The following is a 16,920-nucleotide window of genomic DNA, read 5'->3' on the forward strand; positions in this document are numbered from 1 at the left end:
CACTTGAGCCTCCTCTGGATGATGGAAACTTATGCATTGCATAAAATAGAGGTGAACATTTTTGTAGAATCAATTTTGAAATTGTTTGTATTTGCTGTGATTTTTTTTAAAAAAAACACAATTTGTATAAAATCGATTCACTCATCAAAAATCAATTTTTTTTAAAACAAAAATATTTACGTATCTTTTTTTAAACTTTTTTCACATTAATCTGTTGTTCAACCAAGTATAATATCAGCTTATTTCCTTTTTATTTTTTTAGTGACTTCCTTGACTAAGAAGAAAAATAGAGAGAGAGAGACTTTAAGACGCGAAGTTGTGGTAAGCTATTAAGTCCGCATGCAGTCAACCCAGGTATTAGATTAAAAGCGAACGTTTGCGGCTCAGATGGGCTCAGGAGTCTGATAAATTTGTGACATGACAGACACATTAAAGTTATTAAGAAGATGAGCAGTTCTATTCTATTCCGCACCTCAAAAGTGAATTATTTTTCTCAGCGGTAAGCCTTAGAGCCGGCTGGAGGTCACCATTGGTGGAGAAGGATCATGGCTTCTATAAATATTATAGCTAAAGGATGAGAGTGTACACCGGCACGCTGTCAGTCAGAAGGATTAGAGGTTATGCTAATTGTCATCTTTTAAGAGACAGATCGGAATGTTTGTCCTCTTTATGATTTAAGGGAGGGCAATGTCGGACCTTTGGGTATTGGATGAAAAAAGTTTGACGGTGTGCAGATGTTTTTTTTTTTTAATATATATTTTTTTCTCCTGTCAGTGCAAATTATGACTAAAGAAGAAATCCCAGAAGAGTCTCAGTCTACTTTTTTGCTACTTGTCATGAGATTGGCTAAAGAGCTACACACTGATAGAAGGGCAGGACGCCGTCTTTTCTCTTTATTATTCCTGGAAAATGTTGCAGTCCCTAGTGGACAATTTAAAAAAGAAGGCCCATGGTGTTGTTTTAGTATGGCTTCTCAATTTTCTTTTTCAAACAAAGCCAGAAAATGGTGAAGACTAAACCTCACCACTGGTTGTAGTTCATGCCGATGTATTTTTTTTTTCTTTTTTCTTGGTGAAAAAAATTGGTGCACTTGACACGAGTATTTTCATTTCGAACCCTTGAGCCTGTGCTTTGTGGTCAGCTGCTCTGTTTGCCGAGCCACAGCAGATACACCTTTTCTCCAGGTGTTTAGTTTATGTTACCCTTGCTTCAGTCTTTTTAGGGTATCAGGTGTTTTCATTTACTCATTTGTCTGCCCTATCACCTTTCCGGTGCAACATGATATACCTTCTCCCTGCTGGTATTTTCTGCTGGTGATAGTCTTATTTGGCTTGTCAGCCATACTAAGCCAGTGAGTGAAAGATCAGCTTAGGTTTGTCTCTCTGCTGTTTATGTTCTTTACCCACCACCTATCTTCTGTTCCTTTTTAGGAAGTAGGTGGCATGTTCTCTAACAGTACTTAGTTAATCCTTTATTTTGCATTTTGTGGTTTGTTTTACTCACACTGGGATCTCTTTCTAGTTCAGCACACTTTCCCTTCTGTCGGTAATTTGCACTCTGCTCTGCCTTCCGATTCTTTGGGAGGAACATGAAGTGCTTAATGGCCTTTCAGGCAGCATAGATCCAAGTTGCCATCATCTAGTGTGTGGTTAGGGCTATCTCAGCTCAAGTAGGAACCATTAGGGACTGCGGGGTTAGGATCTCTTGTCTGTACAGGAACGGCATGGTCAGTTGCAGTTTTAATGTGTTACTTATTTTCCCGAGTGAGTTGCTACGCTATCATAACAACATTGCTTTAAAGGACCGGCATGGCAATTTATATTTATTTCAATGAGGGTGAACATTGATCTATTCAAAGCGTGATCTAGACCAGCGGCGTATTTAGATATTTTGGTTAGTCCCACAGACATTGAATTGAGTAGCATTGTGCATTTGGGACCATTGTTGTATTCCAACTGTATTCCACCATTCTGGTGATCATTAGGGATTCTAGTGGCCATCTCTTCTCTGGGTGGGAGATAACTTGTAATAAATGAAATACACCATTAGCAACCTCCCTATCTTGTGTCTTAAAGGGGAAGTCCAGTATTCAGACAAGCTCCTCTCCATTACTATATTTCTCATATGCAAAAATAATAACAGATATACTCACCCCCGGTGCGGGTATTGTTCTAGCGATGGCTGTGCCTAGTCTCCTGGGCCTCTCATGACATTGGCTGATGTGATATAACAATCAGTCGCTCATTCACTCTCTCTTTCTTCTGATGAAGCTGAAACCCATGAAGCGAGAGCTGTCACTGTTCTCTGACGTCCTCCGTATGCCACTTCTGTCTAAATGAGGTGAGATTGAAGCAGCTGCTCATTGACTTCAGGGTTCATGTGACATAACAATATCACACGAGCTCCAGAAGACGGGTGTTGACATTACTATTATGGCGTCTTCACCAGAGGTGAGTTTAGGTTGTTATTTATTTTTTATTTTTTTACATAGGGCGAACACAGTGATTGAGAAAGGGTTGTCTGAATAGTGGACCTGTCAGCAGATTTCACTTTCCAAACTGTGTCTATATGCATATTGTTCTTTCAAAGACAAGTCCAGTAATATCTTTACTTGACCAATCCAATCCTCCATTATGGAGAAATTAGCGTTTGAATTGATGTGCAAATGACTATGGTAGATCTGAGGCCTCTGTCACCCCAGCTCTATTCCTTATCCAGCACCGCCTTCTCCTGCTTGACTAACAGCCTTTATACTGTTAGAGAAGTGGTTATTTTCCATTTTCTGAATAAAATAGCAGAAAATAATATTATGCAAGATGTCCTGTGTCCTAGTTATCATCTGTCTACATGCTGATATTTTTATGGCCTGATGGTTTTTCTTACAATTCCCAAAAACTGTTCAAAGACATATTGTTGTTTGCAAAACTCTGTTTTCAGCCCAATTCTTCCTGAGAACGTCAAGTTTTGGACTAGGTCACACTGACATATGGAAAGTTCTGGGAAGTACTCCCACATTTTTTAAATGTAATTTATCTCATATTCCAGGATGTGTTTGACAACCCATTGTATAACTTATATTTCTGCCAAATTATTGTGTAATGCCTCATTTCCCTTTGATCTTGTACTATAAAGGAACACCCTACCCCCAATAAAGAGACACTATTTGGAAAGACGTCGAGCAGTCTGTTAGGACTGGCGGAACGCACCAAGAGAGATGATATAGATGCGTTCGCAGTCCGGGGTCCACCGTGCAGGTGAAACCTGCTGCTAGGAAATGACAGACAATATGGCGGTATTCAAAAGTATACACGCGTGGGTTAAACCTCACCCAGCGTGAAGAAAGCGATCCTGTTGCGTCACAGGACCGCGGTACCGCACATAGAGCGCGAGCAAGTGGTCAGCGAACTAAACCCCAACAGGGATTGTAGTCCGATTAGACCCTTGCTGGCACTACACCGCTACTGGGTGTGAAAGGAATTATATAATTAAGGCACCGAAGTGCGAACTGTGCCGTGCTGGCAGGCACCACTAAGCACCCAGACATGGGTCAGGAAGCGCACACTGGCGCGTGGCACCGCACTGGCAGTCACAGCAGTAGACGCTGACACGTGTGTGACACGTTGAGTGATTAGTCGGGCGCTAGATAGCAGCCATACTCCATACGCGAACAATCATACAATAGGGTAGGGGTATTTAAAGAATGACTTGCACTCACAACAAACACATGTATTAAATTGTACACTAGCGCATTGCCGTGCGGTCATGTGCAGTTTATATAGTTGCAGGACAGGAAGCGGCCACAGAAACTTTGCCCTTCCGAGACCTGCCAAGAGGACCAATAGAATGCGCTGCAGAGTCTGAGCACATGACCCTCGATCTCCAACGGGAGATCTTGCCCTGGGCATGCTCAGTGTGCGCAGACAAGGACTTAGTCCCAGAGAAGTCCACTCGCTGCTGACCAGTATAGGCTTTACAGGCAGAAGCTGGAGAAGCAGCAGTAACTCTTCTCACAGAGTCAGACTGAGCGAGACGCTGGGATCGACGTCCCTGCTGAGCAGGCTCCACTGCGGCTGGAGGAGAATGGGAGACCGCAGTGGAGACGGATCGAGATTCCCCCTGTGCAGCAGAGGAAACTCGACTCCTAACATTACCCCCCCTCCTAGGGCCCCCCCATCCTTGGGCCTCGCTACGTTCGAAGGCAGCAATGAGCTGTGGGGCCCGAATGTTTTCAGCAGGCTCCCATGACCTGTTCTCTGGACCATAACCCTTCCAATCCACCAGATAGAACTTTTTGCCGCGTACCACCTTACACCCCAAAATAGCGTTCACCTCTTAATCGTCCGTAGACGAACCCGATGTCCCGGCAGATGACTCGGAAAACCGGGACATGTATACGGGTTTCAAGAGGGACACATGAAAGGTGTCGGTGATACCCAAGCGTGGAGGAAGAGCCAGGCGGTAGACCACAGGATTAACCTGTTCGAGAACCTTGAAGGGACCCAAGTAGCGAGGCGCAAACTTAGTGGACTCAACTCGCAGCCTGATGTTACGGGCGGAGAGCCACACCAAGTCGCCAGGAGGAAAGGTCGGAGCGGGGCGCCGATGAACATCGGCGGAGGACCTCATTCTCTCCTTGGAAGCCTGAATGGCATCCTGAGTGCGATCCCAAATGTCCCGTGCCTCCACAGCCCAGTCTGCCACCCTGGAATCGGCGGAAGACACGGGCATGGGCACAGGTACCCGCGGATGCTGACCATAGTTAAGGAGGAATGGGGTCTGTCCAGTGGAGTCAGCTACAGCATTGTTAAGAGCAAACTCCGCCCACGGTAGCAAAGATGCCCAGTCATCTTGTTTAGCAGAGACAAAATGTCGCAGATATGTGACCAAGGTCTGGTTGGCTCTCTCCACCAACCCATTCGTCTCGGGATGATATGCCGAAGAGAGATTCAACTCGATACTGAGAAGGCGACAAAGCTCTCTCCAGAACCGAGACGCAAACTGGGGACCCCGGTCACTGACAATTTTGTCTGGCATACCGTGAAGACGGAAGATGTGTTTAACAAACAATGCTGCCAAGGCCCGTGCAGAAGGTAGCCGGGGAAGCGGCACCAAATGCACCATTTTAGAAAAATGGTCGGTGATAACCCAAATGACAGTACAGCCACGTGACTTGGGCAAACCCACCACAAAGTCCATCCCGACCATCTCCCAGGGTCTGTCTGCCACCGGCAGAGGGTATAACAACCCAGCTGGCCGTTGACGGAGAGACTTATTTTTGGCACAAGAGACACATGCCCGAACGTAGTCTCCAACGTCACGAACCATATGTGGCCACCAATACATTCTCGCCAACAACTCAGATGTCCTCTTTGCCCCAAAGTGTCCACCCACTCTGGACGAATGAGCCCACGAGAGAACCTCCGGACGCAAATTGATGGGGACAAAAGTCTTGCCCGGAGGCACAGACTCAAGCGAAACCGGAGCTACGGTTCTCAGACTCTCTGAAGGGACAATGAGCCGAGGCTCGTCCTCCTCCTCCACAGTTGACACCAGGGAGCGAGAGAGAGCGTCAGCACGAATGTTCTTCTCCCCGGCGAGATAATGTAGAGTGAAGTGGAACCGGGAGAAAAACAAGGACCATCTGGCCTGACGAGAATTCAGCCGCTGGGCTGTCTGCAAATAGACCAAATTCTTGTGGTCCGTGAAGACTTGGAATGGGAACCGAGCACCCTCCAAGAGATGTCTCCATTCCGAAAAGGCCAACTTCATTGCCAGCAACTCCCTATCCCCGATGGAGTAATTTCTCTCCGCTGGTGAGAAGGTTTTTGAGAAGAAGAAGCATGGATGCTTCCGACCTTGAGCATCCTTTTGATAGAGGACTGCTCCTGCACCAACGGAAGAGGCATCCACCTCCATTAGGAATGGCTTATCCACATCGGGACGATGTAAGATGGGAGCGCTAGCAAAGTGGGACTTAATAGAAGTGAAGGCCTTGGAGACCTCTTCGGACCACGATTTAGGATTCACTCCCTTCTTGGTGAGGGATACCAAGGGAGCTACCAGGGTTGAGAAGTGGGGGATGAACTGACGATAGTAATTTATGAACCCCATAAAGCGCTGCACCGCTTTCAGAGAATGGGGTTCCTGCCAGTCCATTACTGCCTGTAGTTTGGCAGGATCCATAGCCAATCCCTGGGCCGAGATGATGTAGCCCAGGAAAGGTAAAGACTCCTGCTCAAACATACACTTCTCCAGTTTGGCATAGAGGAAGTTTGCCCGTAGGAGGTCGAAGACTTTGCAAACATCTCTCCGGTGGGAGTCAATATCTGGAGAGTAGATAAGAATATCATCCAGATAGACTACGACCGAGGTGGAAAGCATATCCCGGAAGATATCGTTCACAAAGTCTTGGAAAACGGCTGGGGCATTACAGAGCCCGAAGGGCATCACCAGATATTCATAGTGCCCATCCCTGGTGTTAAAGGCCGTCTTCCATTCGTCCCCCTCACGGATGCGAATCAGGTTGTAAGCACCCCGCAAATCTAATTTAGTAAATACCCTTGCTCCCCGAAGTCTATCGAATAACTCAGATATCAAGGGCAAAGGATACTTATTCTTAACGGTGATGGCGTTAAGACCCCTGTAGTCTATGCATGGGCGCAATTCCCCATTCTTCTTCTGCACGAAGAAGAACCCTGCCCCAGCAGGTGACACTGACTTCCTAATGAATCCTCTTGCCAGATTTTCCTGGATGTACTGTGACATTGCCTCCGTCTCCGGGAGAGATAGCGGATAAACTCGACCCCGGGGAGGCTCAGCACCAGGCAAGAGATCAATAGGACAGTCATAGGGGCGATGAGGCGGAAGGACCTCCGCCGCCTTTTTGGAGAACACGTCTGCATAAGACCAATACTGCTTGGGGAGAGAGGATAGATCTGCGGGTACCTCAGTAGTAGCAACCTGAACGCACTCCCTCTGACACCTACCCCCACAAGATTCACCCCAACCCAGAATTCTGCCTGAGGACCACTCGATATGAGGAGAGTGGTACCGTAGCCAAGGTATTCCCAACAGGACCTCATCAATTCCTTCCGGAATGACGAGCAGAGAAATTATCTCCTGATGAGATGGCGACATGGACAGAGTAAAAGGGATGGTCTGGTGTGTTATCTGTGAGGACAATGTCGACCCATTCACCACTCGCACCGTTACTGGCTGAGCAAGCATAACCAGGGGTATTGCGTGACGTTGGGCAAAGGCAGAAGACATAAAATTGCCCTCCGCCCCAGAATCCACGCAGAGCTCTACCGAGTGGGAGAATGAGCCAATAGTAATTGTCCCCTTAAAGGACAACTTAGAGGCAAACGTCGCCGTGTCTAGTGTACCTCCACCTACTACCACTAGACGCTGACGTTTCCTCGAACGCTGAGGACATCTGGTGGCTAGATGTCCTGACTGCTGGCAAACATGACAGACCCTGAGTGCACAAGCGGTCCGGGACTTAGATCCTGCTTGTGACACTTCCCTGGCCTCATGTGACTCAGGAACCAGGACCGGAAATTCCAGAGGTTTGGCGAAAGTAGGAGCCAGCCGAAGCCTCTGCCTACACTGGGCTCGCTCTAACCTCCGCTCGTTAAAACGGAGGTCAATTCGAGTGGAGACAGTTATTAACTCCTCCAGTGTGGCAGGAATCTCCCTAGTGGCCAGAGCGTCCTTTACGTGGTCAGCCAAGCCCCTCCAAAATATGGGGATAAGAGCTTTATCCGACCAATCCAGCTCAGATGCTAAGGTGCGGAATTGGACGGCAAAATGACTGACCAAGGACTCACCCTGAGTTAATGCCAGCAATTGGAGCGCAGTATCATGGGTGACTTGAGGTCCTAAAAAGACCTGTTTCAGAGCGCTCAGAAACAGAGGAGCACTCTGCACCACATGATCGCCACGCTCCCACAGTGGCGTAGCCCATTCCAACGCCCTGTCCGACAATAGAGACAGAATAAATCCCACCTTAGCCCGCTCTGTGGGAAAACGTGTAGCCAGGAGCTCGAGGTGAATAGAGCACTGACTCACAAATCCCCTACAAAACTTGCTATCACCAGAAAATTTTTCTGGCAGCGGGAGGCGAGATAATGTCGGAACAGGGGTGGCAATGGACATAGTAGCTGCAGCCACGCTGGCAGCCTGTACAGCTACTGCAGTAACATCCACAGCTGAGGTCGCGCTCTCGAGAGCCGCCAACCTACCCTCCAGCTGCTGGATATGCCGCAGAGATTGCTGTTTGTCTGTCATCACTAGCCAGACCCTGGCGCTAGTGTAATGTTAGGACTGGCGGAACGCACCAAGAGAGATGATATAGATGCGTTCGCAGTCCGGGGTCCACCGTGCAGGTGAAACCTGCTGCTAGGAAATGACAGACAATATGGCGGTATTCAAAAGTATACACGCGTGGGTTAAACCTCACCCAGCGTGAAGAAAGCGATCCTGTTGCGTCACAGGACCGCGGTACCGCACATAGAGCGCGAGCAAGTGGTCAGCGAACTAAACCCCAACAGGGATTGTAGTCCGATTAGACCCTTGCTGGCACTACACCGCTACTGGGTGTGAAAGGAATTATATAATTAAGGCACCGAAGTGCGAACTGTGCCGTGCTGGCAGGCACCACTAAGCACCCAGACGTGGGTCAGGAAGCGCACACTGGCGCGTGGCACCGCACTGGCGGTCACAGCAGTAGACGCTGACACGTGTGTGACACGTTGAGTGATAAGTCGGGCGCTAGATAGCAGCCATACTCCATACGCGAACAATCATACAATAGGGTAGGGGTATTTAAAGAACGACTTGCACTCACAACAAACACACGTATTAAATTGTACACTAGCGCATGGCCGTGCGGTCATGTGCAGTTTATATAGTTGCAGGACAGGAAGCGGCCACAGAAACTTTGCCCTTCCAAGACCTGCCAAGAGGACCAATAGAATGCGCTGCAGAGCCTGAGCACATGACCCTCGATCTCCAACGGGAGATCTTGCCCTGGGCATGCTCAGTGTGCGCAGACAAGGACTTAGTCCCAGAGAAGTCCACTCGCTGCTGACCAGTATAGGCTTTACAGGCAGAAGCTGGAGAAGCAGCAGTAACTCTTCTCACAGAGTCAGACTGAGCGAGACGCTGGGATCGACGTCCCTGCTGAGCAGGCTCCACTACGGCTGGAGGAGAATGGGAGACCGCAGCGGAGACGGATCGAGATTCCCCCTGTGCAGCAGAGGAAACTCGACTCCTAACACAGTCTGTCTCTCTGATTATTACTTCATCGCTTAGGTACCTAAGACGGAACACCTGAGTAGGTTAGAATTCCCTCCTCTAACAATACTGTGCAACTTCAGGTCAAAGGAACAGTCAGTCAAGTATGAGGAGCTGGCGCACTGCACGGAATAGAGCTGGAGTGACAGAGGCGTCAGATTTGTAAATAGCTCTTCAGCCTGATTTCCATATCAGTTCCAACACTGATTTCTCAGTAAAGCTCCGTTCACATTTGCGCTGTGCGCCGCTGCGTCGGCAACGCAAATAATAACGCACGCAAAAACGCTGCGTTTTGCGACACATGCGTCGTTTTTTGCCAAAATTTGGACGCAAGAAAAATGCAACTTGTTGCGTTTTCTGCGCCCGACACTTGCGGCAAAAAAACGCATGCGTCGCACAACGCAGCACAACGCATGTCCATGCGTCCCCCATGTTAAATATAGGGGCGCATGACGCATGCGTCGCCGCTGCGTCGCCCGACGCAAACACGCAAAACGCTAATGTGAACGTAGCCTAACAGAAGAATGGACTGGTTACATAAAAACCCCCATAAAACGTAGCAGTAAAAAATTGCACTTATCTTTATCTTGTTTTTTTATTATTATTTTAATCTAATTACTATATAAGTACTAAACAGCTTCCCCTCATTCTGCCATAGAATTAAATAAAACTGGAGCCACCCGCATCCACCGCTATGGGGGACAAATTTTTACAAAGCTCCTCCTACTGTATATTTTACTAGATATTATGTTAAAATGACACAAAGGAAAACGACACAAGCAGCAAAGCAACTGCAGAAAGTCCAAAAGAAAATCGTCAATTTTCATTACCTTTGCTGAATAAGAAGGATAATAAAACTACAACTGTAATATCAATAAAAACCACAATACTATAAAAAAAGACTTTACAACTTCTGGAAATAAATCCGTCTTGATCTCGTCGTACAATGTTCTCGACTGGTGGAATCTTCCTTCGTGTGTACTGTTTTCATTTTATTTATTTTATTACTTTTTTATCTCAACGTCTCGGTTTTTTGTACAAAAGACTTTCAAAAAGTTTCATCATAACTTTAAAGATAAAATATGTAAAAGATTGTAAACCCCGGGCATCTAATAGCTCAGCGGAAAAACCTCACCGTGTTTGTTGGAGGATTAGAATTGATTGATGTTTACCGTGTGTCTGTTCCCGTAAAGTTTTTTGTTGATATAGTGACACCTAGCTCATAAAAATCTCAGAACATTTTATACCTTCTGATAGAATTCGGCATTAACGACGGCAAAGAAGGCAAAATGTTATCTTCCAACAGTTAAATCGTCCTTAGCTTGGCTAATGGCGTATGAATTTATTATGACCAATGCTACATTTAAAGTGACCGTTCATTGATAAACTATCTCACAAATATGCGTTAAAGTCGCAATCAGCGACTTGGATTTCCATGACAGACAGAGGCCGCGACCAATGAATATCCGTGACAGACAGACAGACAGACAGACGAAAGTGACTCTTAGACAATTATATAGTAGATTATTTTAAATGAATTATGTCTCTTTATTATTATCCCTTATGACTCAATTGCACCATTATTAATTCTTCACTTATTAATGTATTAAAATTTCCCTCCTGTATTTATTCACCTACTAATTATTAATAATTTCTTCCTTAGAGATCCATCTGCTAAATTATTAACATCAATGATTAAGGCAAATAATGAAATGGAACCTGTCAGCAACATCTTCGTTAGGCAACCAGTTGAGATAAACCAGTTTTTGAAATTGTGGATCGAAAACACTCCAAAGACTCAAATTGCCCTGAAAAGAGGAGTATGGCAATATTCTTTTACCTCGCACACTAATCTTCTTCATTGCTGTGCTGACGCACACTATTGTTATTGTTTATTCAGTGCTTTTTGTCTGTCTTTCTCTATTTCTATGGCTAATCTGTGAAGTTCTATTACTATCCAGATTCACCCCACAATGGCTGCTGCATTCCCTGCTTTTGCTTTTATACAGCTTATTATTGTCATGGCTCCCAGGTATTACTGCTGCGGGGAGAGCTGCACATAGCAGCAAGGGAACGGAGCAATGCGCTGGGTTACTAAAAAGGTAAACAGGACCTGAACCATGTGACAGAGTGGGAGGTGGTCGGGGGCAGAGCTAGATGCCGGGGTGCAGAGGAGACGATACACACAGGAAAATAGTCAAACAAGCTAAGATCAGAGCCAGGAGATCACAAGGTATCAAAAGGGGAGAGACAGGGGATTGTCAGAAGAGAAGTCAAATGTCAGAAACCCCAAAGAACAAACAAGCAGAGTAACGCATGGAGAGCAAATAACACAATTGCAAACTGAGCAAACATTTCAAGGGTCAGGCACACAGACCAGATGAACATATAGATGACATGGAATCCTAGTCTGGAGTGAGTATAAATACCCCTCCCAGATCCAAAGGGAGGCCAGCTATTTTCAAAGGGAGGCCAGCAACATTAACCCTGAGAGAACAGGACATTATCCATGTCCTAACAATGACAATTATAGTATCTTCTGATAGGCTGTGCTATAGCATGTGATGTGAGAGCTGAAGCAAATTTGGTAAGCCCAACTGGCCACACCCAAGAAGATGTAAACCTTCTATGTCCTTTGAGCAGTTTTCTGCTAGGGTAAACTATTCGATAAACCAGACCAAACATAATTTAAAAAGCTTTCTGTATCGGAAAGCAAAACTCCCGTTTAAAGTTAATCACAATAATATTTAATGGATTGATATTCAGTTACATCAGGAAATGCTGCCTCGAGGAATGCCAATATGTGAGAATTGAATTCCGCACTTGGAAAAAGTCTATGAACAAGCTAAACGCAGCGTTCTCATTCTCCAGATTACAATACTCCACGATCTTCTCAGATAAAAGCCCGAGATGTATTTTGTCAGTTTTCTCACTAGCGCAATTACGAATCCATCGTTGCAGATATCCAGCTGGAATTGCTTGCATCGTTCCTGCGGGGGAATAAAAGGCAAAGGGGATTACACTTATCGACACAAAGCGTTTTGGTTTACAGAGATAAAAATGAAGAAAAAAATAAATCCTCGAAATAAGTGGCCCGTTCTTCAAGATCCGGCATAAAAAGTACATTAAAAAACATTGAATCACTATAAGCAGATGATAAACAATGCCCCCGAGTCATTCGAGGACCGCGATGATGATTGTCCACCTGTTGCTGCGGAAGAACAATTGATTTTCGTTTTTTTTACATTTTTCCTTTGCATTTTGTATTCAGTTTGATTTACACTGGCGATATAAAATGATTAATCATAAGGAAGATATTAAAAGCGGCAGAAACAAATATTTTACAGGGTTGTTAACTGAGGACGAGACACCTTGTAGTCTCCATTGTCTGCTAGAAATTTATGTAATAAAGACCCTTGGAGCAGACACTGTTGTCAAAAATGCCCCGACCTCCAATGCCTGATTTGGGACTTAGGGTTACAGCTGATAATTTTTTTTATGTGGCTCTTGGTCTGAAAAGGCATCAGCACAAAAACTGTGCATAATAGCGATATAGCAGAACTGATTTGTCGTTAAAGGGTATTTTTTTAATCTGTATGTTACCCTAGTTCATAAAAATGTAAGCACATTGTGGTTTTACGACAAGTTGTGCAAAAAGCCAAAAAAGTGTCTTCATACTTGCGTAACACATGACTAATTTTCCTTGTCTTTATCTATCATTTATAAAGTCCTGAAATCTTGCAGTTTTAACACTGAGGCTCATTTTTGGCTGACACTTCCTGATCTGTAGAGATCACTTCTCAGTAGTCATCATCACAGGATTACCATGAAATCTGTCACAATGGGATCACATCTTCTCAATTCCGGGGGACATTTGATTTGCTTTGGATAAATTAGAATAAAGAAATCTGCTAGTATTGGGCCAAAAAAGAATGTCCTCCATCTTCTTTTTTCCACCTTCTGTCTTCTTCCTTCTTTTTTCTATATTTTGTCTCTTTCTGACCTCCATCTTCCATCTTCTATTTTCTATCTTCCATCTCCTGTCTTCAAACTTTTTCTTATTTTTTTTTAATCTTCTATATTCTGCCTACTATTTTGTGTTATTTGTCTTACATCTTGTTTTCCACCTTCTGTCTTCTTTCATCTTTTTTCCACCTTCTGTCTTCTTTCATCTTTTTTCCACCTTCTGTCTTCTTTCATCTTTTTTCCATCTTCTGTCTTCTTCTGACCTCTATCTTCCATCTTATATTTTCTGTTTTCTATTTTCTTTCTTCCGTCTTTTATATTCTATTTTCTATCTGCCATCTTCTTCCATCTTTCATCTTCTTCCATCATTTTCTATATTCCATCTTTCATCTTCTATGTTCCATATTCTTCAATGATCCATTTTCTATCTTCTCTCATCTTCCCACGTCCATCTTCTATCTCTTATCTTCTACACTCCATCTTTCAATATTTCCATTCACTATTTTTATTCACCTAACAATGTGGAGCCTAGTGAACACAAGACCAAGCCAGGAGAGAGAAGGAAGAAATGTGATGTGGAGACAGAAGATAGGAGGGTTGACTGGAGGATTGGCAGCAGTGGGTCAGGTACGGGGAGGACAAAGGAGAGGTGAAGACAGAAGATAGGAGGGTTGACTGGAGGATTGGCAGCAGTGGGTCAGGTATGGGGAGGACAAAGGAGAGCTGAAGACAGAAGATAGGAGGGTTGACTGGAGGATTGGTAGCGGTGGGTCAGGTATGGGGAGGACAAAGGAGAGGTGAAGACAGGAGATAGGAGGGTTGACTGGAGGATTGGTAGCAGTGGGTCAGGTATGGGGAGGACAAAGGAGAGGTGAAGACAGAAGTTAGGAGGGTTAACTGGAGGATTGGCAGCAGTGGGTCAGGTACGGGGAGTACAAAGGAGAGGTGAAGACAGAAGATAGGAGGGTTGACTGGAGGATTGGCAGCAGTGGGTCAGGTATGGGGAGGACAAAGGAGAGGTGAAGACAGAAGATAGGAGGGTTGACTGGAGGATTGGCAGCAGTGGGTCAGGTATGGGGACGACAAAGGAGAGGAGAAGACAGAAGATAGGAGGGTTGACTGGAGGATTGGCAGCAGTGGGTCAGGTACGGGGAGGACAAAGGAGAGGTGAAGACAGAAGATAGGAGGGTTGACTGGAGGATTGGCAGCAGTGGCTCAGGTATGAGGAGGACAAAGGAGAGGTGAAGACAGAAGGTAGGAGGGTTGGTTGGAGGATTGGCAGCAGTGGGTCAGGTATGGGGAGGACAAAGGAGAGGAGAAGACAGAAGATAGGAGGGTTGACTGGAGGATTGGTAGCAGTGGGTCAGGTATGGGGAGGACAAAGGAGAGGTGAAGACAGAAGATAGGAGGGTTGACTGGAGGATTGGCAGCAGTGGGTCAGGTATGGGGAGGACAAAGGAGAGGAGAAGACAGAAGATAGGAGGGTTGACTGGAGGATTGGCAGCAGTGGGTCAGGTATGGGGAGGACAAAGGAGAGGAGAAGACAGAAGATAGGAGGGTTGACTGGAGGATTGGTATCAGTGGGTCAGGTATGGAGAGGACAAAGGAGAGGTGAAGACAGAAGATAGAAGGGTTAATTGGAGAATCAGCGGCAGTGGGTCAAGGACGGGGAGGACAAAGGAGAGGAGAAGACAGAAGATAGGATGATTGATTGGAGGATCAGCAGCCCTGGGTCAGGTATGGGGAGGACAAAGGAGAGGTGAAGACAGAAGATAGGATGATCGATTAGAGGATCGGCGGCAGTGGTTCAGGTTCAGGGAGATTAGAGAGAGAGGTGAGTATAAGATTTTTTTAAACTACTTCCGGCCAGTCTATCCAGCAAGTAGCGGACATTTTGCTGAATTTGCAAATTGCAACAATAATTTTGTATTCTGGTGAATCCGATATATTTTTAAAGTTTAATGCAAATTTAATTTGTTTCAAATCAATTCGCTCATCTCTGGCATCTCTCTGTTTGGGAATTCTTATTTAAAATACAATGAATATGTAATTACAGTCTGATAATTCATTTGCGTGCACGCCAGAAAGACATGTCAGTACTTTCGAGATTGTCGTCAATGTACCTGACCCCGATGATGGACCCGAGTCAATAAAAGTCGTCTGCAGTATTCTGGGAATTCGTTGTTTTCTTTGCTCTATATAGATTAGAGTTTATTTTCTTTTTCTTCCCAAAAGTCATTTAAAAAGCTTGAAAAGGACTGTGAAAAAGATGAAAGTCGCATCGAATAATTTCTTCTTTTCCCCCCCGCAGCTATTCAAAAAGGACAAATGTACTTAATGAAAACATGTACATACATAGTTTGCTTGGTATTACTTTTCTAGCAAGACATCAATACTCCAAGTAATTACTAAATAACATCCCCTAAACCCAGGAGCCACAGTTTGCGGAATTGTAATAAATTACTTACAGTCCATTACAGATACCAGGGAACACCTGCAATGACTATTGAATCAATCATCAGTCGTTTGCTAAATGCAATGCTGCCAGCAAATTATGACAATTGATCTCTTAGTATGCCGCTCTCCAATACTGTATATTGTGTTTACCGGAGGAAGAGCGAAAAAAAAAAAACAACAACACGGATAACAAAAGAATAGCTGAATTATTTCTATGTGAAAGCGCACAATAGCCAAACCGAAGTTCTCTGCAGCTGAGGACAAGAACAATCAATTATTCTACAAGAAAGGTCACAGAAGAGGGCTTGTTACGATTTATTTATTTTTTTCTAAATAAAAAATATTCCGCTTGTTTGTCACTTATGACCAACTGGCCTTTGCCAGTAAAAATGGAATCATTGAGCGAGTGTAATAAATCTATGGGTTCTATTTATTATTTTCTATTACTTTATTTTATTTATTGGTTTTTTTTTTTCCTCTTTTATTTTTTAACATTTGTTACTTGTATTATTTTGGGGTTTATTCTTTTACTTTGCGCGTTTTGATAAGTTGGCTGACAATCCCAGGAAGCATTGCACATAGTTGCGCCTCTTTCTTTTATATCTGTTTTATTCTCATATGTTAAATATAAAATGGTCCAATTTTCATCAGTATTTTGTCGGTGAGCCTGTTTTTTTACCAATGGTAATTTTTCATATGATTCCCACCCCCCCCCCCCCCCCAAAAAAAAAAAAAAAAAAAATGACCGAAAAATTCTGATTTGAGCAAAATTTTATTTTTTGTAAAGTTCATGGAGAATCGTATTCACCTTGAGGGTTTGTGCAAACGTTCAGGTTTTTTCGTGTTTTTTCGCGATAAAAATGCGATAAAAACGCATTACGAACTGCAGACGTAGGCATCCTATCATTTAGAATGCATTCTGCAATTTTTGTGCACATGATGCATTTTTTTCCACAAAAAAACGCATTGCGGTAAAAAAAAGCAGCATGTTCATTAATTTTGCGGATTTTCTGCGTTTTTCCCGCCATTCTATGCATGTGGGAAAAACGCACAAAAAAACGCACCAAAAACACGTCAAAAATGCATCAAAAACGCGTAAAAAATGTCCGGTTTTTGTCAGGAAATTTCTGCTAGAAAATCCTGATGTGTGCACATACCCTTAACATCATGTGTAAATCAGAACCCATGGAGTATTTTTGT

At 44.5% G+C, this 16,920-nt stretch overlaps 1 long non-coding RNA gene across 1 annotated transcript in view; it reads right to left on the bottom strand.

Moving 5' to 3' along the window:
• Nucleotides 1–12,021: 12,021 nt before the first annotated feature.
• Nucleotides 12,022–16,920, bottom strand: part of LOC138649059 (uncharacterized) — a 126,111-nt gene continuing 121,212 nt past the window's right edge. The window contains exon 3 of the long non-coding RNA XR_011315230.1: nt 12,022–12,287. This is a non-coding gene — a long non-coding RNA (uncharacterized lncRNA). The remainder of the gene's footprint in view (nt 12,288–16,920) is intronic.

Source organism: Ranitomeya imitator, chromosome 9 (assembly GCF_032444005.1).
Source record: "Ranitomeya imitator isolate aRanImi1 chromosome 9, aRanImi1.pri, whole genome shotgun sequence".
Lineage (NCBI taxonomy): Eukaryota > Metazoa > Chordata > Amphibia > Anura > Dendrobatidae > Ranitomeya > Ranitomeya imitator.